This window comes from Pseudophryne corroboree, chromosome 9 (genome assembly GCF_028390025.1).
Source record: "Pseudophryne corroboree isolate aPseCor3 chromosome 9, aPseCor3.hap2, whole genome shotgun sequence".
Lineage (NCBI taxonomy): Eukaryota > Metazoa > Chordata > Amphibia > Anura > Myobatrachidae > Pseudophryne > Pseudophryne corroboree.
Window position 1 is genome coordinate 303,007,246 of NC_086452.1, and position 18,467 is coordinate 303,025,712.

The following is an 18,467-nucleotide window of genomic DNA, read 5'->3' on the forward strand; positions in this document are numbered from 1 at the left end:
AAAGTTCTAACAGAAACTGCAAAGCTCATCTGCAGCCACACCACACTGGACACGCCCAATCTCATCTGATCTTGGAAGATAAGCTGTGCTGGGCCTGGTTAGTACTTGGATGGGAGACCACCTGGGAATACAAGTTGCTGTAGGTATTTTTATACTGCCAACTCCGTTCTGTTGATGCATTCCATTTTCAAATTTTTTCATTTATATACCAGTAGCTAGAAGTAGAAAAGTTCAAATAGAAACCACAAAGCTCATCTACAGCCACACCACACTGGATACGCCCAATATCATCTGATCTTGGAAGCTAAGCAGTGTTGGGCCTGTTTAGTACTTAGATGGGAGACCACCTGGGAATACAAAGTGCTGTGGGTATTTTTATACTGCCAACACCATTCTGTTGATGCATTCCATTTTCAAATGTATTCATTAATGTACCAGTAGTTAGAAGTAGAAAAGTTCTAACAGAAACCACAAAGCTTATCTACAGCCACACTACACTGGATACGCCCAATCTCATCTGATCTTGAAAGCTAAGCAGTGTTGGGCCTGGTTAGTACTTTGATGGGAGACCACCTGGGAATACAAGGTGCTGTAGGTATTTTTATACTGCCAACACCATTCTGTTGATGCATTCCATTTTCAAACTTATTCATTTATGTACCAGTAGCTAGAAGTAGAAAAGTTCTAACAGAAACCGCAAAGTTCATCTACAGCCACACCACACTGGATACGCCCTATCTCATCTGATCTTGGAAACTAAGCAGTGCTGGGCCTGGTTAGTATTTGGATGGGAAACCACCTGAGAATGCAAGGTGCTGCAGATATTTTTATACTGCCAACTCCGTTCTGTTGATGCATTACATTTTCAAACTTATTAATTTATGTACCAGTAGCTAGAAGTAGAAAAGTTCTAACAGAAATCATAAAGCTCATCTACAGCCACACCACACTGGATACGCCCAATCTCATCTGATCTTGGAAGCTAAGCAGTGTTGGGCCTGGTTAATACTTGGATGGGAGACCACCTGGGAATTCAAGATGCTGTAGGAATTTTTATACTGCCAACACTGTTCTGTTGATGCATTCCATTTTCAAACCTGTTTATTTATGTACAAGTAGCTAGAAGTAGAAAAGTTCTTTCAGAAACTGCAAAGCTCATCTGCAGCCACACCACACTGGACACGCCCAATCTCATCTGATCTTGGAATCCAAGCTGTGCTGGGCCTGGTTAGTACTTGGATGGGAAACCACCTGGGAATGCAAGGTGCTTCACATATTTTTATACTGCCAACTCAGTACTGTTGATGCATTACATTTTCAAATTTTTTCATTTATGTACCAGTAGCTACAAGTAGAAAAGCTCAAATAGAAACCACAAAGCTCATCTACAGCCACACCACACTGGATACTTCCAATCTCATCTGATCTTGGAAGCTAAGCAGTGTTGGGCCTGTTTAGTTTTTGGATGGGAGACCGCCTGGGAATATAAAGTGCTGTAGGTATTTTTATACTGCCAACACCGTTCTGTTGATGCATTACATTTTCAAACTTATTCATTTATGTACCAGTAATTAGAAGTAGAAAAGTTCTAATAGAAAGCACAAAGCTCATCTACAGCCACACCGCGCTGGATACGCCCGATCTCATCTGATCTTGGAAGCTAAGCAGTGTTGGGCCTGGTTAGTACTTGGATGGGAGACTATCTGGGAATACAAGGTGCTGTAAGTATTTTTATACTGCCAACACCGTTCTGTTGAGGCATTCCATTTTCAAACGTATTCATTAATGTACCAGTAGTTAGAAGTAGAAAAGTTCTATCAGAAACTAAAAAGCTCATCTACAGCCACACCACACTGGATACGCCCAATCTCATCTGATCTTGAAAGCTAAGCAGTGTTGTCCCTGGTTAGTACTTGGATGGGAGACCGCCTGGGAATACAAAGTGCTGTAGGTATTTTTATACTGCCAACACCATTCTGTTGATGCATTCCATTTTCAAATTTATTCATTTATGTACCAGTAGCTAGAAGTAGAAAAGTTCTAACAGAAACCGCACAGTTCATCCACAGCCACACCACACTGGATACGCCCAATCTCATCTGATCTTGGAAACTAAGCAGTGCTGGGCCTGGTTAGTATTTGGATGGGAAACCACCTAGGAATGCAAGGTGCTGCAGATATTTTTATACTGCCAACTCCGTTCTGTTGATGCATTCCATTTTCAAACTTTTTCATTTATTTACCAGTAGTTAGAAGTAGAAAAGTTCTAACAGAAACCACAAAGATTATCTACAGTCACACCACACTGAATGCGCCCAATCTCATCTAATCTTGGAAGCTAAGCAGTGTTGGGCCTGTTTAGTACTTGGGTGGGAGACCACCTGGGAATACTAGGTGCTGTAGGTATTTTTATACTGCAAACACCGTTCTGTTGATGCATTCCATTTTCAAACTTATTCATTTATGTACCAGTAGTTAGAAGTAGAAAAGTTCTAGCAGAAACCACAAAGCTCATCTGCAGCCACACCACACTGGATACGCCCAATCTTATCTGATCTTGGAAGCTAAACAGTGCTGGGTTTGGTTAGTACTTGGATGGGAGACCACCTGGGAATACAAGGTGCTGTAGGTCTTTTTATACTGCCAACACCATTCTGTTGATGCATTCCATTTTCAAACCTTTTCATTTATGTACCAGTAGTTAGAAGTAGAAAAGTTCTAACAGAAACCGTAAAGCTCATCTGCAGCCACACCACACTGGACACGCCCAATCTCATCTGATCTTGGAAGCTAAGCTGCGCTGGGCCTGGTTAGTACTTGAATGGGAAACCACCTGGGAATGCAAGGTGCTGCACATATTTTTATATGCCAGATAGTGCAGTGAAGTGAGCAAGCCTACGGGTGAAAACGCGTTTTGGCACGGCTGGAATCAGCATGGCAATGTCGCCTTGTGAAAGTTAGAATCACTGGTCCTACAACCAACATACGCTGCTCATTCCAGAAGTCCTGCTGCCTTTAGAACGGTAATCTTCCTATTTTCAGCTAGCTCTCATCCACGGATTGTGGTGCAGCGTCCTTGCTCTGTCCTATGATATCAAGGCCCTGCAACCGCTCTAACGTGGAAAGCAGCACAGCTACTAATCTTTTTTCCGGCCAGTAATACCCGAAGCGCTGCTGTTTTCATATTTGCCGTCCGCTGCACCGGTCCTAGTGACCAGAGTACATGACGAAAAGAGATCTCAGCGGCTGGACTGGGTTTGCGGTCATAAAAACTTTTCATTCTAGCTGGGTTTGCTGCTACTTTTTAGCCCAACACATATTGTGCAGTGACCTATGGTCAAATGTTAGAGAAAATAATGAATTATGTTAAGAGAGCCTAACAATATTAGTATACCGATAAAGTATACCTGAAAATAAATTTGGGAAAGTACTTTGCTAATAGCCTGTGTGGAGAACGGCTTTTTTGATAAATGCATTTCTATGTGAGAATGTGCACGGCACTGGTTTAACATTGAACCACTCCCTATCATCTCCCTGCAATTACCTGAAAATTAAACAGGCAGGAATTGTACTCAATTTCGGTTAACACTCATCCCTGGATTGCGGTGCAGTGTCCTGCAATGTCCTAGGATATCGAGACATTCCATCCGCTCTAACAGGGAAAGCAGTACGGCCACTTATCCTCTTTCTGGTCAGAAATTTCAAGGTCGCTGCCCTCTCATCCACCGGCCGCTGAGCTAACAAAAACCTTGAGCTCATGACGGTGAGACAGTAGAAGCAATGTACCATGGCATACTGATCATCTTTTTTACTCTTTCCTTTTTTTTTTCTCTCTATACCAACTATTTATGTCGGGCTACTAATGAGCGCATAAGATACCATATAAAAATGATGGGCATTCTGCATCTCTCAACACTGTGTATATACCATTTGGGCAAATTTTGAATTTTTATAATTATACATGTGTTTGAGAATATAGGAGCTGACGTTCGGTAAATCAATACCTATTCATGATATGGTTGTTTAAACAGTGAGAGATCATAATTGGTTATAAAAAAATCTGAATAAAAATAATTAAAACAAGCTCCTCGGTGAGCAATCAGTGTTTTCTGAACCAATAAGCTCCATAGTGAGCAATCAGTGTTCTTTGAACTCCTTGTGATAGACAAGTGATCCCAAGGTGTATATGAATAAACCTGTGTGTGTGTTTATATATTTTTCCTTTTCAAATTCCTATTAATTTTAAAGATACAATTAAAGGTTATATTTTAATGATACCTAAGGGTATATCTGGCCCTATTTATATTTCAAAGAGTGCCCCCAAGATAGAGTCTTCTTTTCTCTTTCTAGCATATTTTTATACTGCCAACTCCGTTCTGTTGATGCATTCCATTTTCAATTTTTTTCACTTATGTACCAGTAGTTAGAAGTAGAAAAGTTCAAATAGAAACCACAAAGCTCATCTAAAGCCACACTAAGCTGGATATGCCCAATCTCATCTGATCTTGGAAGCTAAGCAGTGTTGGGCCTGTTTAGTACTTGGATGGGAGACCACCTAGGAATACAAAGTGCTGTAGGGATTTTTATACTGCCAACACCGTTCTGTTGATGCATTCCATTTTCAAACGTATTCATTAATGTACCAGTAGCTAGAAGTAGAAAAGTTCTAACAGAAACCACAGAGCTCATCTAGAGCCACATCATACTGGATACGCCCAATCTCATCTGATCTTGGAAGCTAAGCAGTGTTGGGCTTGGTTAGTACTTGGATGGGAGACCACCTGGGAATACAAGGTGCTGTATGAATTTTTATACTGCCAACACCGTTCTGTTGATTCATTCCATTTTCAAACTTATTCATTTATGTTCCAGTAGCTAGAAGTAGAAAAAATCTATCAGAAACTGCAAAGCTCATCTGCAGCCACACCACACTGGACACGCCCAATCTCATCTGATCTTGGAAGCTAAGCTGCGCTGGGCCTGGTTAGTACTTGGTTGGGAAACCGCCTGGGAATGCAAGGTGCTGCACATATTTTTATACTGCCAACTCCGTTCTGTTGATGCATTCCATTTTCAAATTTTTTAATTTATGTAGCAGTAGCTAGAAGTAGAAAAGTTCAAATAGAAACCACAATGCTCTTCTACAGCCACACCACACTGGATACGCCCAATCTCATCTGATCTTGGAAGCTAAGCAGTGTTTGGCCTTGTTAGTACTTGGATGGGAGACCACCTGGGAATACAAGGTGCTGTAGGTATTTTTATACTGCCAACACCATTCTGTTGATGCATTCCATTTTCAAATTTTTTCATTTATGTACCAGTAGCTAGAAGTAGAGAAGTTCTAACAGAAACCACACAGTTCATCTACAGCCACACCACACTGGATACGCCCAATCTCATCTGATCTTAGAAACTAAGCAGTGCTGGACCTGGTTAGTATTTGGATGGGAGACCACCTGGGAATGCAAGGTGCTGTAGATATTTTTATACTGCCAACTCCGTTCTGTTGATGCATTACATTTTCAAACTTTTTCATTTATTTACCAGTAGTTAGAAGTAGAAAAGTTCTAACAGAAACCACAAAGATTATCTACAGCCACACCACACTGGATACGCCCAATCTCACCTGATCTTGGAAGCTAAGCAGTGTTGGGCCTGTTTAGTACTTGGGTGGGAGACCACCTGGGAATATGAGGTGCTGTAGGTATTTTTATACTGCCAACAACGTTCTGTTGATGCATTTTATTTTCAAACTTTTTCATTTATGTACCAGTAGTTAGAAGTAGAAAAGTTCTAACAGAAACCACTAAGCTCATCTACAGCCACACCACACTGGATCCACCCAATCTGATCTGACCTTGGAAGCTAAGCAGTGTTGGGCCTGGTTAGTACTTGGATGGGAGACCACCTGGGAATACAAGGTGCTGTAGGTATTTTTATACTGCCAACACCGTTCTGTTTGATGCGTTCCATTTTCAAACATGTTCATTTATGTACCAGTAGTTAGAAGTAGAAAAGTTCTAACAGAAACCACAAAACTCATCTACAGCCACACCACACAGGATCTGCCCAATCTGATCTGACCTTGGAAGCTAAGCAGTGTTGTGTCTGGTTAGTACTTGGATGGGAGACCACCTGGGAATACAAGGTGCTGTAGGTACTTTTATACTGCCAACACCATTCTGTTGATGCATTCGATTTTCAAACTTATTCATTTATGTACCAGTAGTTAGAAGTAGAAAAGTTCTAACAGAAACCACAAAGCTCATCTACAGCCACACCACACTGGACACGCCCAATCTCATCTGATCTTGGAAGCTAAGCTGCGCTGGGCCTGGTTAGTACTTGAATGGGAAACCACCTTGGAATGCAAGGTGCTGCACATATTTTTATACTGCCAACTCCGTTCTGTTGATGCATTCCATTTTCATTTTTTTTCATTTATGTACCAGTAGTTAGAAGTAGAAAAGTTCAAATAGAAACCACAAAGCTCATCTAAAGCCACACTAAGCTGGATACGCCCAATCTCATCTGATCTTGGAAGCTAAGAAGTGTTGGGCCTGTTTAGTACTTGGATGGGAGACCACGTAGGAATACAAAGTGCTGTAGGGATTTTTATACTGCCAACACCGTTCTGTTGATGCATTCCATTTTCAAACGTAGTCATTAATGTACCAGTAGCTAGAAGTAGAAAAGTTCTAACAGAAACCACAGAGCTCATCTAGAGCCACATCATACTGTATATGCCCAATCTCATCTGATCTTGGAAGCTAAGCAGTGTTGGGCTTGGTTAGTACTTGGATGGGAGACCACCTGGGAATACAAGGTGCTGTATGAATTTTTATACTGCCAACACCGTTCTGTTGATTCATTCCATTTTCAAACTTATTCATTTATGTTCCAGTAGCTAGAAGTAGAAAAAATCTATCAGAAACTGCAAAGCTCATCTGCAGCCACACCACACTGGACACGCCCAATCTCATCTGATCTTGGAAGCTAAGCTGCGCTGGGCCTGGTTAGTACTTGGTTGGGAAACCGCCTGGGAATGCAAGGTGCTGCACATATTTTTATACTGCCAACTCCGTTCTGTTGATGCATTCCATTTTCAAATTTTTTAATTTATGTAGCAGTAGCTAGAAGTAGAAAAGTTCAAATAGAAACCACAATGCTCTTCTACAGCCACACCACACTGGATACGTCCAATCTCATCTGATCTTGGAAGCTAAGCAGTGTTTGGCCTGGTTAGTACTTGGATGGGAGACCACCTGGGAATACAAGGTGCTGTAGGTATTTTTATACTGCCAACACCATTCTGTTGATGCATTCCATTTTCAAATTTTTTCATTTATGTACCAGTAGCTAGAAGTAGAGAAGTTCTAACAGAAACCACACAGTTCATCTACAGCCACACCACACTGGATACGCCCAATCTCATCTGATCTTGGAAACTAAGCAGTGCTGGACATGGTTAGTATTTGGATGGGAGACCACCTGGGAATGCAAGGTGCTGCAGATATTTTTATACTGCCAACTCCGTTCTGTTGATGCATTACATTTTCAAACTTTTTCATTTATTTACCAGTAGTTAGAAGTAGAAAAGTTCTAACAGAAACCACAAAGATTATCTACAGCCACACCACACTGGATACGCCCAATCTCATCTGATCTTGGAAGCTAAGCAGTGTTGGGACTGTTTAGTACTTGGATGGGAGACCACCTGGGAATATGAGGTGCTGTAGGTATTTTTATACTGCCAACAACGTTCTGTTGATGCATTTTATTTTCAAACTTATTCATTTATGTACCAGTAGTTAGAAGTAGAAAAGTTCTAACAGAAACCACTAAGCTCATCTACAGCCACACCACACTGGATCCACCCAATCTGATCTGACCTTCGAAGCTAAGCAGTGTTGGGCCTGGTTAGTACTTGGATGGGAGACCACCTGGGAATACAAGGTGCTGTAGGTATTTTTATACTGCCACCACCGTTCTGTTGATGCGTTCCATTTTCAAACCTGTTCATTTATGTACCAGTAGTTAGAAGTAGAAAAGTTCTAACAGAAACCACTAAGCTCATCTACAGCCACACCACCCTGGATCCGCCCAATCTGATCTGACCTTGGAAGCTAAGCAGTGTTGGGCCTGGTTAGTACTTGGATGGGATACCACCTGGGAATACAAGGTGCTGTAGGTATTTTTATACTGCCAACACCGTTCTGTTGATGCATTCGATTTTCAAACTTATTCATTTATGTACCAGTAGTTAGAAGTAGAAAAGTTCTAACAGAAACCACAAAGCTTATCTACAGCCACACCACACTGGACACGCCCAATCTCATCTGATCTTGGAAGCTGAACTGCGCTGGGTCTGGTTAGTACTTGAATGGGAAACCACCTGGGAATGCAACGTGCTGCACATATTTTTATTCTGCCAACTCCGTTATGTTGATGCATTCCATTTTAAAAAAAATTCATTTATGTACCAGTAGTTAGAAGTAGAAAAGTTCAAATAGAAACCACAAAGCTCATCTACAGCGACACCACGCTGGATACGCCCAATCTCATCTGATCTTGGAAGCTAAGCAGTGTTGGGCCTGTTTAGTACTTGGGTGGGAGACCACCTGGGAATACGAGGTGGTGTAGGTATTTTTATACTGCCAACAACATTCTGTTGATGCATTTTATTTTCAAACTTATTCATTTATGTACCAGTAGTTAGAAGTAGAAAAGTTCTAACAGAAACCACAAGGCTCATCTGCAGCCACACCACACTGGATACGCCCAATCTCATCTGATCTTGGAAGCTAAGCAGTGCTGGACTTGGTTGGGAGACCACCTGGGAATACAAGGTGCTGTAGGTATTTTTATACTGCCAACACCGTTCTGTTGATGCGTTCCATTTTCAAACCTGTTCATTTATGTACCAGTAGTTAGAAGTAGAAAAGTTCTAACAGAAACCACAAAGCTCATCTACAGCCACACCACACTGGATCCGCTCAATCTGATCTGACCTTTGGAAGCTAAGCAGTGTTGGGCCTGGTTAGTTCTTGGATGGGAGACCACCTGGGAATACAAGGTGCTATAGGTATTTTTATACTGCCAACTCCGTTCTGTTGATGCATTCCATTTTCAAACTTTTTCATTTATTTACCAGTAGTTAGAAGTAGAAAAGTTCTAACAGAAACCACAAAGCTCATCTACAGCCACACCACACTGGATCCGCTCAATCTGATCTGACCTTTGGAAGCTAAGCAGTGTTGGGCCTGGTTAGTTCTTGGATGGGAGACCACCTGGGAATACAAGGTGCTGTAGGTATTTTTATACTGCCAACACCGTTCTGTTGATGCATTCGATTTTCAAACTTATTCATTTATGTACCAGTAGTTAGAAGTAGAAAAGTTCTAACAGAAACCACAAAGCTCATCTACAGCCACAGCACACTGGACACGCCCAATCTCATCCGATCTTGGAAGTTAAGCTGCGCTGGGCCTGGTTGGTACTTGAATGGGAAACCACCTGGGAATGCAAGGTGCTGCACATATTTTTATACTGCCAACTCCGTTCTGTTGATGCATTCCATTTTCAAATTTTTTCATTAATGTACCAGTAGTTAGAAGTAGAAAAGTTCTAACAGAAACCACAAAGCTCATCTACAGCCACACCACACTGGATCCGCCCAATCTGATCTGACATTGGAAGCTAAGCAGTGTTGGGTCTGGTTAGTACTTGGATGGGAGACCACCTGGGAATACAAGGTGCTGTAGGTATTTTTATACTGCCAACACCGTTCTGTTGATGCATTCGATTTTTAAACTTATTCATTTATGTACCAGTAGTTAGAAGTAGAAAAGTTCTAACAGAAACCACAAAGCTCATCTACAGCCACACCACACTGGACACGCCCAATCTCATCTGATCTTGGAAGCTAAGCTGCGCTGGGCCTGGTTAGTACTTGAATGGGAAACCACCTGGGAATGCAAGGTGCTGCACATATTTTTATACTGCCAACTCCGTTCTGTTGATGCATTCCATTTTCAAATTTTTTCATTAATGTACCAGTAGTTAGAAGAAGAAAAGTTCTAACAGAAACCACAAAGCTCATCTGCAGCCACACCACACTGGATCCGCCCAATCTGATCTGACCTTGGAAGCTAAGCAGTGTTGGGCCTGGTTAGTACTTGGATGGGAGACCACCTGGGAATACAAGGTGCTGTAGGTATTTTTATACTGCCAACACCGTTCTGTTGATGCATTCGATTTTCAAACTTATTCATTTATGTACCAGTAGTTAGAAGTAGAAAAGTTCTAACAGAAACCACAAAGCTCATCTACAGCCACACCACACTGGACAAGCCCAATCTCATCTGATCTTGGAAGCTAAGCTTCGCTGGGCCTGGTTAGTACTTGAATGTGAAACCACCTAGGAATGCAAGGTGCTGCACATATTTTTATACTGCCAACTCCGTTCTGTTGATGCATTCCATTTTCAAATTTTTTCATTAATGTACCAGCAGTTAGAAGTAGAAAAGTTCTAACAGAAACCACAAAGCTCATCTGCAGCCACACCACACTGGATACACCCAATCTCACCTGATCTTGAAAGCTAAGCAGTGTTGGGCCTGGTTAGTACTTGGATGGGAGACCACCTGGGAATACAAGGCGCTGTAGGTATTTTTATACTGCCAACACCATTCTGTTGATGCATTCCATTTTCAAATTTATTCATTTATGTACCAGTAGCTAGAAGTAGAAAAGTTCTAACAGAAACCGCACAGTTCATCTACAGCCACACCACACTGGATACGCCCAAACTCATCTGATCTTGGAAACTAAGCAGTGCTGGGCCTGGTTAGTATTTCGATGGGAGACCACCTGGGAATGCAAGGTGCTGCAGATATTTTTATACTGCCAACTCCGTTCTGTTGATGCATTCCATTTTTAAACTTTTTCATTTATTTACCAGTAGTTAGAAGTAGAAAAGTTCTAACATAAACCACAAAGCTCTTCTACAGCCACACCACACTGGATCCGCCCAATCGGATCTGACCTTGGAAGCTAAGCAGTGTCGGGCCTGGTTAGTACTTGGATGGGAGACCACCTGGGAATACAAGGTGCTGTAGGTATTTTTATACTGCCAACACCATTCTGTTGATGCATTCCATTTTCAATTTTTTTCATTTATGTACCAGTAGCTAGAAGTAGAGAAGTTCTAACAGAAACCACACAGTTCATCTACAGCCACACCACACTGGATACGCCCAATCTCATCTGATCTTGGAAACTAAGCAGTGCTGGACCTGGTTAGTATTTGGATGGGAGACCACCTGGGAATGCAAGGTGCTGCAGATATTTTTATACTGCCAACTCCGTTCTGTTGATGCATTACATTTTCAAACTTTTTCATTTATTTACCAGTAGTTAGAAGTAGAAAAGTTCTAACAGAAACCACAAAGATTATCTACAGCCACACCACACTGGATACGCCCAATCTCATCTGATCTTGGTAGCTAAGCAGTGTTGGGCCTGTTTAGTACTTGGATGGGAGACCACCTGGGAATATGAGGTGCTGTAGGTATTTTTATACTGCCAACAACGTTCTGTTGATGCATTTTATTTTCAAACTTATTCATTTATGTACCAGTAGTTAGAAGTAGAAAAGTTCTAACAGAAACCACTAAGCTCATCTACAGCCACACCACACTGGATCCACCCAATCTGATCTGACCTTCGAAGCTAAGCAGTGTTGGGCCTGGTTAGTACTTGGATGGGAGACCACCTGGGAATACAAGGTGCTGTAGGTATTTTTATACTGCCAATACCGTTCTGTTGATGCGTTCCATTTTCAAACCTGTTCATTTATGTACCAGTAGTTAGAAGTAGAAAAATTCTAACAGAAACCACTAAGCTCATCTACAGCTACACCACCCTGGATCCGCCCAATCTGATCTGACCTTGGAAGCTAAGCAGTGTTGGGCCTGGTTAGTACTTGGTTGGGATACCACCTGGGAATACAAGGTGCTGTAGGTATTTTTATACTGCCAACACCGTTCTGTTGATGCATTCGATTTTCAAACTTATTCATTTATGTACCAGTAGTTAGAAGTAGAAAAGTTCTAACAGAAACCACTAAACTCATCTACAGCCACACCACACTGGATCCACCCAATCTGATCTGACCTTCGAAGCTAAGCAGTGTTGGGCCTGGTTAGTACTTGGATGGGAGACCACCTGGGAATACAAGGTGCTGTAGGTATTTTTATACTGCCAACACCGTTCTGTTGATGCGTTCCATTTTCAAACCTGTTCATTTATGTACCAGTAGTTAGAAGAAGAAAAGTTCTAACAGAAACCACAAAGCTCATCTACAGCCACACCACACTGGACACGCCCAATCTCATCTGATCTTGGAAGCTAAGCTGCGCTGGGCCTGGTTAGTACTTGAATGGGAAACCACCTGGGAATGCAAGGTGCTGCACATATTTTTATACTGCCAACTCCGTTCTGTTGATGCATTCCATTTTCAAATTTTTTCATTAATGTACCAGTAGTTAGAAGAAGAAAAGTTCTAACAGAAACCACAAAGCTCATCTGCAGCCACACCACACTGGATCCGCCCAATCTGATCTGACCTTGGAAGCTAAGCAGTGTTGGGCCTGGTTAGTACTTGGATGGGAGACCACCTGGGAATACAAGGTGCTGTAGGTATTTTTATACTGCCAACACCGTTCTGTTGATGCATTCGATTTTCAAACTTATTCATTTATGTACCAGTAGTTAGAAGTAGAAAAGTTCTAACAGAAACCACAAAGCTCATCTACAGCCACACCACACTGGACAAGCCCAATCTCATCTGATCTTGGAAGCTAAGCTTCGCTGGGCCTGGTTAGTACTTGAATGTGAAACCACCTAGGAATGCAAGGTGCTGCACATATTTTTATACAGCCAACTCCGTTCTGTTGATGCATTCCATTTTCAAATTTTTTCATTAATGTACCAGCAGTTAGAAGTAGAAAAGTTCTAACAGAAACCACAAAGCTCATCTGCAGCCACACCACACTGGATACGTCCAATCTCACCTGATCTTGAAAGCTAAGCAGTGTTGGGCCTGGTTAGTACTTGGATGGGAGACCACCTGGGCATACAAGGCGCTGTAGGTATTTTTATACTGCCAACACCATTCTGTTGACGCATTCCATTTTCAAATTTATTCATTTATGTACCAGTAGCTAGAAGTAGAAAAGTTCTAACAGAAACCGCACAGTTCATCTACAGCCACACCACACTGGATACGCCCAAACTCATCTGATCTTGGAAACTAAGCAGTGCTGGACCTGGTTAGTATTTCGATGGGAGACCACCTGGGAATGCAAGGTGCTGCAGATATTTTTATACTGCCAACTCCGTTCTGTTGATGCATTTTATTTTCAAACTTATTCATTTATGTACCAGTAGTTAGAAGTAGAAAAGTTCTAACAGAAACCACAAAGCTCATCTACAGCCACACCACACTGGACACGCCCAATCTCATCTGATCTTGGAAGCTAAGCTGCGCTGGGCCTGGTTAGTACTTGAATGGGAAACCACCTGGGAATGCAAGGTGCTGCACATATTTTTATACTGCCAACTCCGTTCTGTTGATGCATTCCATTTTCAAATTTTTTCATTAATGTACCAGTAGTTAGAAGTAGAAAAGTTCTAACAGAAACCACAAAGCTCATCTACAGCCACACCACACTGGATACGCCCAATCTCAACTAATCTTGAAAGCTAAGCAGTGTTGGGCCTGGTTAGTACTTGGATAGGAGACCACCTGGGAATACAAGGTGCTGTAGGTATTTTTATACTGCCAACACCATTCTGTTGATGCATTCCATTATCAAATTTATTCATTTATGTACCAGTAGCTAGAAGTAGAAAAGTTCTAACAGAAACCATAAAGCTCATCTACAGCCACACCACACAGGATACACCTAATCTCATCTGATCTTGAAAGCTAAGCAGTGTTGGGCCTGGTTAATACTTGGATGGGAGACCACCTGGGAATACAAGGTGCTGTAGGTATTTTTATACTGCCAACACCATTCTGTTGATGCATTCCATTTTCAAATTTATTCATTTATGTACCAGTAGCTAGAAGTAGAAAAGTTCTAACAGAAACCGCACAGTTCATCTACAGCCACACCACACTGGATACGCCCAATCTCATCTGATCTTGGAAGCTAAGCAGTGTTTGGCCTGTTTAGTACTTGGGTGGGAGACCACCTGGGAATACAAGGTGCTGTAGGTATTTTTATACTGCCAACACCATTCTGTTGATGCATTCCATTTTCAAATTTATTCATTTATGTACCAGTAGTTAGAAGTAGAAAAGTTCTAACAGAAACCACAAAGCTCATCTGCAGCCACACCACTCTGGATACGCTCAATCTCATCTGATCTTGGAAGCTAAGCAGTGCTGGACTTGGTTGGGAGACCACTTGGGAATACAAGGTGCTGTAGGTATTTTTATACTGCTAACACCGTTCTGTTGATGCATTCCATTTTCAAAACTGTTCATTTATGTACCAGTAGTTAGAAGTAGAAAAGTTCTAACAGAAACCACAAAGCTCTTCTACAGCCACACCACACTGGATCCGACTAATCGGATCTGACCTTGGAAGCTAAGCAGTGTTGGGCCTGGTTAGTACTTGGATGGGAGACCACCTGGGAATACAAGGTGCTGTAGGTATTTTTATACTGCCAACACCGTTCTGTTGATGCATTCGATTTTCAAACTTATTCATTTATGTACCAGTAGTTAGAAGTAGAAAAGTTCTAACAGAAACCACAAAGCTCATCTACAGCCACACCACACTGGACACGCCCAATCTCATCTGATCTTGGAAGCTAAGCAGTGTTGGGCCTGGTTAGTACTTGGATGGGAGACCACCTGGGAATACAAGGCGCTGTAGGTATTTTTATACTGCCAACACCATTCTTTTGACGCATTCCATTTTCAAATTTATTCATTTATTTACCAGTAGCTAGAAGTAGAAAAGTTCTAACAGAAACCGCACAGTTCATCTACAGCCACACCACACTGGATACGCCCAAACTCATCTGATCTTGGAAACTAAGCAGTGCTGGGCCTGGTTAGTATTTTGATGGGAGACCACCTGGGAATGCAAGGTGCTGCAGATATTTTTATACTGCCAACTCCGTTCTGTTGATGCATTCCATTTTTAAACTTTTTCATTTATTTACCAGTAGTTAGAAGTAGAAAAGTTCTAACAGAAACCACAAAGCTCTTCTACAGCCACACCACACTGGATCCGCCTAATCGGATCTGACCTTGGAAGCTAAGCAGTGTTGGGCCTGGTTAGTACTTGGATGGGAGACCACCTGGGAATACAAGGTGCTGTAGGTATTTTTATACTGCCAACACCGTTCTGTTGATGCATTCGATTTTCAAACTTATTCATTTATGTACCAGTAGTTAGAAGTAGAAAAGTTCTAACAGAAACCACAAAGCTCATCTACAGCCACACCACACTGGACACGCCCAATCTCATCTGATCTTGGAAGCTAAGCTAAGCTGGGCCTGGTTAGTACTTGAATGGGAAACCACCTGGGAATGCAAGGTGCTGCACATATTTTTATACTGCCAACTCCGTTCTGTTGATGCATTCCATTTTCAAATTTTTTCATTAATGTACCAGTAGTTAGAAGTAGAAAAGTTCTAACAGAAACCACAAAGCTCATCTACAGCCACACCACACTGGATACGCCCAATCTGATCTGACATTGGAAGCTAAGCAGTATTGGGCCTGGTTAGTACTAGGATAGGAGACCACCTGGGAATACAAGGTGCTGTAGGTATTTTTATACTGCCAACACCATTCTGTTGATGCATTCCATTATCAAATTTATTCATTTATGTACCAGTAGCTAGAAGTAGAAAAGTTCTAACAGAAACCATAAAGCTCATCTACAGCCACACCACACAGGATACACCTAATCTCATCTGATCTTGAAAGCTAAGCAGTGTTGGGCCTGGTTAATACTTGGATGGGAGACCACCTGGGAATACAAAGTGCTGTAGGTATTTTTATACTGCCAACACCATTCTGTTGATGCATTCCTTTTTCAAATTTATTCATTTATGTACCAGTAGCTAGAAGTAGAAAAGTTCTAACAGAAACCGCACAGTTCATCTACAGCCACACCACACTGGATACGCCCAATCTCATCTGATCTTGGAAGCTAAGCAGTGTTGGGCCTGTTTAGTACTTGGGTGGGAGACCACCTGGGTATACGAGGTGCTGTAGGAATTTTTATACTGCCAACACCGTTCTGTTGATGCATTTTATTTTCAAACTTATTCATTTATGTACCAGTAGTTATAAGTAGAAAAGTTCTAACAGAAACCACAAAGTTCATCTGCAGCCACACCACACTGGATACGCCCAATCTCATCTGATCTTGGAAGCTAAGCAGTGCTGGACTTGGTTGGGAGACCACTTGGGAATACAAGGTGCTGTAGGTATTTTTATACTGCCAACACCGTTCTGTTGATGCATTCCATTTTCAAAACTGTTCATTTATGTACCAGTAGTTAGAAGTAGAAAAGTTCTAACAGAAACCACAAAGCTCATCTACAGCCACACCACACTGGACACGCCCAATCTCATCTGATCTTGGAAGCTAAGCAGTGTTGGGCCTGGTTAATACTTGGATGGGAGACCACCTGGGAATACAAGGTGCTGTAGGTATTTTTATACTGCCAACACCGTTCTGTTGATGCATTCGATTTTCAAACTTATTCATTTATGTACCAGTAGTTAGAAGTAGAAAAGTTCTAACAGAAACCACAAAGCTCATCTACAGCCACACCACACTGGACACGCCCAATCTCATCTGATCTTGGAAGGTAAGCAGTGTTGGGCCTGGTTAGTACTTGGATGGGAGACCACCTGGGAATACAAGGCGCTGTAGGTATTTTTATACTGCCAACACCATTCTTTTGACGCATTCCATTTTCAAATTTATTCATTTATTTACCAGTAGCTAGAAGTAGAAAAGTTCTAACAGAAACCGCACAGTTCATCTACAGCCACACCACACTGGATACGCCCAAACTCATCTGATCTTGGAAACTAAGCAGTGCTGGGCCTGGTTAGTATTTTGATGGGAGACCACCTGGGAATGCAAGGTGCTGTAGATATTTTTATACTGCCAACTCCGTTCTGTTGATGCATTCCATTTTTAAACTTTTTCATTTATTTACCAGTAGTTAGAAGTAGAAAAGTTCTAACAGAAACCACAAAGCTCTTCTACAGCCACACCACACTGGATCCGCCTAATCGGATCTGACCTTGGAAGCTAAGCAGTGTTGGGCCTGGTTAGTACTTGGATGGGAGACCACCTGGGAATACAAGGTGCTGTAGGTATTTTTATACTGCCAACACCGTTCTGTTGATGCATTCGATTTTCAAACATTCATTTATGTACCAGTAGTTAGAAGTAGAAAAGTTCTAACAGAAACCACAAAGCTCATCTACAGCCACACCACACTGGACACGCCCAATCTCATCTGATCTTGGAAGCTAAGCTAAGCTGGGCCTGGTTAGTACTTGAATGGGAAACCACCTGGGAATGCAAGGTGCTGCACATATTTTTATACTGCCAACTCCGTTCTGTTGATGCATTCCATTTTCAAATTTTTTCATTAATGTACCAGTAGTTAGAAGTAGAAAAGTTCTAACAGAAACCACAAAGCTCATCTACAGCCACACCACACTGGATACGCCCAATCTGATCTGACATTGGAAGCTAAGCAGTATTGGGCCTGGTTAGTACTAGGATAGGAGACCACCTGGGAATACAAGGTGCTGTAGGTATTTTTATACTGCCAACACCATTCTGTTGATGCATTCCATTATCAAATTTATTCATTTATGTACCAGTAGCTAGAAGTAGAAAAGTTCTAACAGAAACCATAAAGCTCATCTACAGCCACACCACACAGGATACACCTAATCTCATCTGATCTTGAAAGCTAAGCAGTGTTGGGCCTGGTTAATACTTGGATGGGAGACCACCTGGGAATACAAAGTGCTGTAGGTATTTTTATACTGCCAACACCATTCTGTTGATGCATTCCATTTTCAAATTTATTCATTTATGTACCAGTAGCTAGAAGTAGAAAAGTTCTAACAGAAACCGCACAGTTCATCTACAGCCACACCACACTGGATACGCCCAATCTCATCTGATCTTGGAAGCTAAGCAGTGTTGGGCCTGTTTAGTACTTGGGTGGGAGACCACCTGGGTATACGAGGTGCTGTAGGAATTTTTATACTGCCAACACCGTTCTGTTGATGCATTTTATTTTCAAACTTATTCATTTATGTACCAGTAGTTATAAGTAGAAAAGTTCTAACAGAAACCACAAAGTTCATCTGCAGCCACACCACACTGGATAC

The 18,467-nt window shown here is 41.8% G+C and overlaps 11 non-coding genes and 58 pseudogenes across 11 annotated transcripts; all 69 read left to right on the forward strand.

Annotated features, from left to right (window-relative positions):
* Nucleotides 1-27: 27 nt before the first annotated feature.
* Nucleotides 28-146, forward strand: LOC134960065 (5S ribosomal RNA; annotated as a pseudogene).
* Nucleotides 147-253: 107 nt separating this feature from the next.
* LOC134961220 (5S ribosomal RNA) lies at nucleotides 254-372 on the forward strand (annotated as a pseudogene).
* A 107-nt stretch (nucleotides 373-479) lies between these two features.
* LOC134963823 (5S ribosomal RNA) lies at nucleotides 480-598 on the forward strand. The gene has a single exon (XR_010188158.1). It is a non-coding gene; the product is annotated as a 5S ribosomal RNA (ribosomal RNA).
* Nucleotides 599-705: 107 nt separating this feature from the next.
* LOC134962793 (5S ribosomal RNA) lies at nucleotides 706-824 on the forward strand (annotated as a pseudogene).
* A 107-nt stretch (nucleotides 825-931) lies between these two features.
* Nucleotides 932-1,050, forward strand: LOC134960359 (5S ribosomal RNA; annotated as a pseudogene).
* A 107-nt stretch (nucleotides 1,051-1,157) lies between these two features.
* LOC134963733 (5S ribosomal RNA) lies at nucleotides 1,158-1,276 on the forward strand (annotated as a pseudogene).
* Nucleotides 1,277-1,383: 107 nt separating this feature from the next.
* LOC134962450 (5S ribosomal RNA) lies at nucleotides 1,384-1,502 on the forward strand (annotated as a pseudogene).
* Nucleotides 1,503-1,609: 107 nt separating this feature from the next.
* LOC134960232 (5S ribosomal RNA) lies at nucleotides 1,610-1,728 on the forward strand (annotated as a pseudogene).
* Nucleotides 1,729-1,835: 107 nt separating this feature from the next.
* Nucleotides 1,836-1,954, forward strand: LOC134962313 (5S ribosomal RNA; annotated as a pseudogene).
* Nucleotides 1,955-2,061: 107 nt separating this feature from the next.
* On the forward strand, nucleotides 2,062-2,180 carry LOC134963337 (5S ribosomal RNA; annotated as a pseudogene).
* Nucleotides 2,181-2,287: 107 nt separating this feature from the next.
* LOC134962077 (5S ribosomal RNA) lies at nucleotides 2,288-2,406 on the forward strand. Its single transcript, XR_010187995.1, has one exon. It is a non-coding gene; the product is annotated as a 5S ribosomal RNA (ribosomal RNA).
* A 107-nt stretch (nucleotides 2,407-2,513) lies between these two features.
* LOC134960540 (5S ribosomal RNA) lies at nucleotides 2,514-2,632 on the forward strand (annotated as a pseudogene).
* Nucleotides 2,633-2,739: 107 nt separating this feature from the next.
* On the forward strand, nucleotides 2,740-2,858 carry LOC134961193 (5S ribosomal RNA; annotated as a pseudogene).
* Nucleotides 2,859-4,461: 1,603 nt separating this feature from the next.
* LOC134964652 (5S ribosomal RNA) lies at nucleotides 4,462-4,580 on the forward strand (annotated as a pseudogene).
* A 107-nt stretch (nucleotides 4,581-4,687) lies between these two features.
* On the forward strand, nucleotides 4,688-4,806 carry LOC134961812 (5S ribosomal RNA; annotated as a pseudogene).
* A 107-nt stretch (nucleotides 4,807-4,913) lies between these two features.
* LOC134961262 (5S ribosomal RNA) lies at nucleotides 4,914-5,032 on the forward strand (annotated as a pseudogene).
* A 107-nt stretch (nucleotides 5,033-5,139) lies between these two features.
* Nucleotides 5,140-5,258, forward strand: LOC134961301 (5S ribosomal RNA). The gene has a single exon (XR_010187883.1). It is a non-coding gene; the product is annotated as a 5S ribosomal RNA (ribosomal RNA).
* Nucleotides 5,259-5,365: 107 nt separating this feature from the next.
* Nucleotides 5,366-5,484, forward strand: LOC134961611 (5S ribosomal RNA; annotated as a pseudogene).
* A 107-nt stretch (nucleotides 5,485-5,591) lies between these two features.
* Nucleotides 5,592-5,710, forward strand: LOC134962900 (5S ribosomal RNA). The gene has a single exon (XR_010188073.1). It is a non-coding gene; the product is annotated as a 5S ribosomal RNA (ribosomal RNA).
* A 107-nt stretch (nucleotides 5,711-5,817) lies between these two features.
* Nucleotides 5,818-5,936, forward strand: LOC134963603 (5S ribosomal RNA). The gene has a single exon (XR_010188139.1). It is a non-coding gene; the product is annotated as a 5S ribosomal RNA (ribosomal RNA).
* A 108-nt stretch (nucleotides 5,937-6,044) lies between these two features.
* Nucleotides 6,045-6,163, forward strand: LOC134963747 (5S ribosomal RNA; annotated as a pseudogene).
* A 107-nt stretch (nucleotides 6,164-6,270) lies between these two features.
* Nucleotides 6,271-6,389, forward strand: LOC134963736 (5S ribosomal RNA; annotated as a pseudogene).
* Nucleotides 6,390-6,496: 107 nt separating this feature from the next.
* On the forward strand, nucleotides 6,497-6,615 carry LOC134958894 (5S ribosomal RNA; annotated as a pseudogene).
* A 107-nt stretch (nucleotides 6,616-6,722) lies between these two features.
* On the forward strand, nucleotides 6,723-6,841 carry LOC134962858 (5S ribosomal RNA; annotated as a pseudogene).
* A 107-nt stretch (nucleotides 6,842-6,948) lies between these two features.
* On the forward strand, nucleotides 6,949-7,067 carry LOC134961263 (5S ribosomal RNA; annotated as a pseudogene).
* A 107-nt stretch (nucleotides 7,068-7,174) lies between these two features.
* Nucleotides 7,175-7,293, forward strand: LOC134960283 (5S ribosomal RNA; annotated as a pseudogene).
* A 107-nt stretch (nucleotides 7,294-7,400) lies between these two features.
* LOC134963034 (5S ribosomal RNA) lies at nucleotides 7,401-7,519 on the forward strand (annotated as a pseudogene).
* Nucleotides 7,520-7,626: 107 nt separating this feature from the next.
* Nucleotides 7,627-7,745, forward strand: LOC134959071 (5S ribosomal RNA). Its single transcript, XR_010187165.1, has one exon. It is a non-coding gene; the product is annotated as a 5S ribosomal RNA (ribosomal RNA).
* A 107-nt stretch (nucleotides 7,746-7,852) lies between these two features.
* LOC134960441 (5S ribosomal RNA) lies at nucleotides 7,853-7,971 on the forward strand (annotated as a pseudogene).
* Nucleotides 7,972-8,078: 107 nt separating this feature from the next.
* On the forward strand, nucleotides 8,079-8,197 carry LOC134960973 (5S ribosomal RNA; annotated as a pseudogene).
* A 333-nt stretch (nucleotides 8,198-8,530) lies between these two features.
* LOC134960040 (5S ribosomal RNA) lies at nucleotides 8,531-8,649 on the forward strand (annotated as a pseudogene).
* Nucleotides 8,650-8,971: 322 nt separating this feature from the next.
* On the forward strand, nucleotides 8,972-9,091 carry LOC134964515 (5S ribosomal RNA; annotated as a pseudogene).
* Nucleotides 9,092-9,198: 107 nt separating this feature from the next.
* On the forward strand, nucleotides 9,199-9,318 carry LOC134963589 (5S ribosomal RNA; annotated as a pseudogene).
* A 107-nt stretch (nucleotides 9,319-9,425) lies between these two features.
* Nucleotides 9,426-9,544, forward strand: LOC134964432 (5S ribosomal RNA; annotated as a pseudogene).
* Nucleotides 9,545-9,651: 107 nt separating this feature from the next.
* LOC134961606 (5S ribosomal RNA) lies at nucleotides 9,652-9,770 on the forward strand (annotated as a pseudogene).
* Nucleotides 9,771-9,877: 107 nt separating this feature from the next.
* On the forward strand, nucleotides 9,878-9,996 carry LOC134962995 (5S ribosomal RNA; annotated as a pseudogene).
* A 107-nt stretch (nucleotides 9,997-10,103) lies between these two features.
* On the forward strand, nucleotides 10,104-10,222 carry LOC134959947 (5S ribosomal RNA; annotated as a pseudogene).
* Nucleotides 10,223-10,555: 333 nt separating this feature from the next.
* LOC134959794 (5S ribosomal RNA) lies at nucleotides 10,556-10,674 on the forward strand (annotated as a pseudogene).
* Nucleotides 10,675-10,781: 107 nt separating this feature from the next.
* LOC134962069 (5S ribosomal RNA) lies at nucleotides 10,782-10,900 on the forward strand (annotated as a pseudogene).
* Nucleotides 10,901-11,007: 107 nt separating this feature from the next.
* Nucleotides 11,008-11,126, forward strand: LOC134960853 (5S ribosomal RNA; annotated as a pseudogene).
* A 107-nt stretch (nucleotides 11,127-11,233) lies between these two features.
* On the forward strand, nucleotides 11,234-11,352 carry LOC134961459 (5S ribosomal RNA; annotated as a pseudogene).
* Nucleotides 11,353-11,459: 107 nt separating this feature from the next.
* On the forward strand, nucleotides 11,460-11,578 carry LOC134960510 (5S ribosomal RNA). The gene has a single exon (XR_010187770.1). It is a non-coding gene; the product is annotated as a 5S ribosomal RNA (ribosomal RNA).
* Nucleotides 11,579-11,685: 107 nt separating this feature from the next.
* LOC134960442 (5S ribosomal RNA) lies at nucleotides 11,686-11,804 on the forward strand (annotated as a pseudogene).
* Nucleotides 11,805-11,911: 107 nt separating this feature from the next.
* Nucleotides 11,912-12,030, forward strand: LOC134962083 (5S ribosomal RNA; annotated as a pseudogene).
* A 107-nt stretch (nucleotides 12,031-12,137) lies between these two features.
* On the forward strand, nucleotides 12,138-12,256 carry LOC134960443 (5S ribosomal RNA; annotated as a pseudogene).
* A 107-nt stretch (nucleotides 12,257-12,363) lies between these two features.
* Nucleotides 12,364-12,482, forward strand: LOC134962996 (5S ribosomal RNA; annotated as a pseudogene).
* A 107-nt stretch (nucleotides 12,483-12,589) lies between these two features.
* Nucleotides 12,590-12,708, forward strand: LOC134959948 (5S ribosomal RNA; annotated as a pseudogene).
* A 333-nt stretch (nucleotides 12,709-13,041) lies between these two features.
* LOC134962628 (5S ribosomal RNA) lies at nucleotides 13,042-13,160 on the forward strand (annotated as a pseudogene).
* A 107-nt stretch (nucleotides 13,161-13,267) lies between these two features.
* On the forward strand, nucleotides 13,268-13,386 carry LOC134962825 (5S ribosomal RNA; annotated as a pseudogene).
* Nucleotides 13,387-13,493: 107 nt separating this feature from the next.
* Nucleotides 13,494-13,612, forward strand: LOC134962997 (5S ribosomal RNA; annotated as a pseudogene).
* A 107-nt stretch (nucleotides 13,613-13,719) lies between these two features.
* On the forward strand, nucleotides 13,720-13,838 carry LOC134961673 (5S ribosomal RNA; annotated as a pseudogene).
* Nucleotides 13,839-13,945: 107 nt separating this feature from the next.
* On the forward strand, nucleotides 13,946-14,064 carry LOC134960410 (5S ribosomal RNA; annotated as a pseudogene).
* A 107-nt stretch (nucleotides 14,065-14,171) lies between these two features.
* On the forward strand, nucleotides 14,172-14,290 carry LOC134964292 (5S ribosomal RNA). The gene has a single exon (XR_010188201.1). It is a non-coding gene; the product is annotated as a 5S ribosomal RNA (ribosomal RNA).
* Nucleotides 14,291-14,612: 322 nt separating this feature from the next.
* Nucleotides 14,613-14,731, forward strand: LOC134962727 (5S ribosomal RNA; annotated as a pseudogene).
* Nucleotides 14,732-14,838: 107 nt separating this feature from the next.
* LOC134959982 (5S ribosomal RNA) lies at nucleotides 14,839-14,957 on the forward strand. Its single transcript, XR_010187682.1, has one exon. It is a non-coding gene; the product is annotated as a 5S ribosomal RNA (ribosomal RNA).
* A 107-nt stretch (nucleotides 14,958-15,064) lies between these two features.
* Nucleotides 15,065-15,183, forward strand: LOC134961979 (5S ribosomal RNA; annotated as a pseudogene).
* Nucleotides 15,184-15,290: 107 nt separating this feature from the next.
* LOC134961300 (5S ribosomal RNA) lies at nucleotides 15,291-15,409 on the forward strand (annotated as a pseudogene).
* A 107-nt stretch (nucleotides 15,410-15,516) lies between these two features.
* Nucleotides 15,517-15,635, forward strand: LOC134963907 (5S ribosomal RNA; annotated as a pseudogene).
* Nucleotides 15,636-15,742: 107 nt separating this feature from the next.
* Nucleotides 15,743-15,861, forward strand: LOC134962383 (5S ribosomal RNA; annotated as a pseudogene).
* Nucleotides 15,862-15,968: 107 nt separating this feature from the next.
* LOC134961714 (5S ribosomal RNA) lies at nucleotides 15,969-16,087 on the forward strand (annotated as a pseudogene).
* Nucleotides 16,088-16,194: 107 nt separating this feature from the next.
* On the forward strand, nucleotides 16,195-16,313 carry LOC134959686 (5S ribosomal RNA; annotated as a pseudogene).
* Nucleotides 16,314-16,635: 322 nt separating this feature from the next.
* On the forward strand, nucleotides 16,636-16,754 carry LOC134961054 (5S ribosomal RNA). Its single transcript, XR_010187844.1, has one exon. It is a non-coding gene; the product is annotated as a 5S ribosomal RNA (ribosomal RNA).
* Nucleotides 16,755-16,861: 107 nt separating this feature from the next.
* On the forward strand, nucleotides 16,862-16,980 carry LOC134961412 (5S ribosomal RNA). Its single transcript, XR_010187903.1, has one exon. It is a non-coding gene; the product is annotated as a 5S ribosomal RNA (ribosomal RNA).
* Nucleotides 16,981-17,087: 107 nt separating this feature from the next.
* LOC134960748 (5S ribosomal RNA) lies at nucleotides 17,088-17,206 on the forward strand (annotated as a pseudogene).
* Nucleotides 17,207-17,313: 107 nt separating this feature from the next.
* LOC134961302 (5S ribosomal RNA) lies at nucleotides 17,314-17,432 on the forward strand (annotated as a pseudogene).
* A 105-nt stretch (nucleotides 17,433-17,537) lies between these two features.
* On the forward strand, nucleotides 17,538-17,656 carry LOC134963908 (5S ribosomal RNA; annotated as a pseudogene).
* Nucleotides 17,657-17,763: 107 nt separating this feature from the next.
* Nucleotides 17,764-17,882, forward strand: LOC134962386 (5S ribosomal RNA; annotated as a pseudogene).
* A 107-nt stretch (nucleotides 17,883-17,989) lies between these two features.
* On the forward strand, nucleotides 17,990-18,108 carry LOC134961715 (5S ribosomal RNA; annotated as a pseudogene).
* Nucleotides 18,109-18,215: 107 nt separating this feature from the next.
* LOC134959687 (5S ribosomal RNA) lies at nucleotides 18,216-18,334 on the forward strand (annotated as a pseudogene).
* The last annotated feature ends 133 nt before the right edge of the window (nucleotides 18,335-18,467 follow it).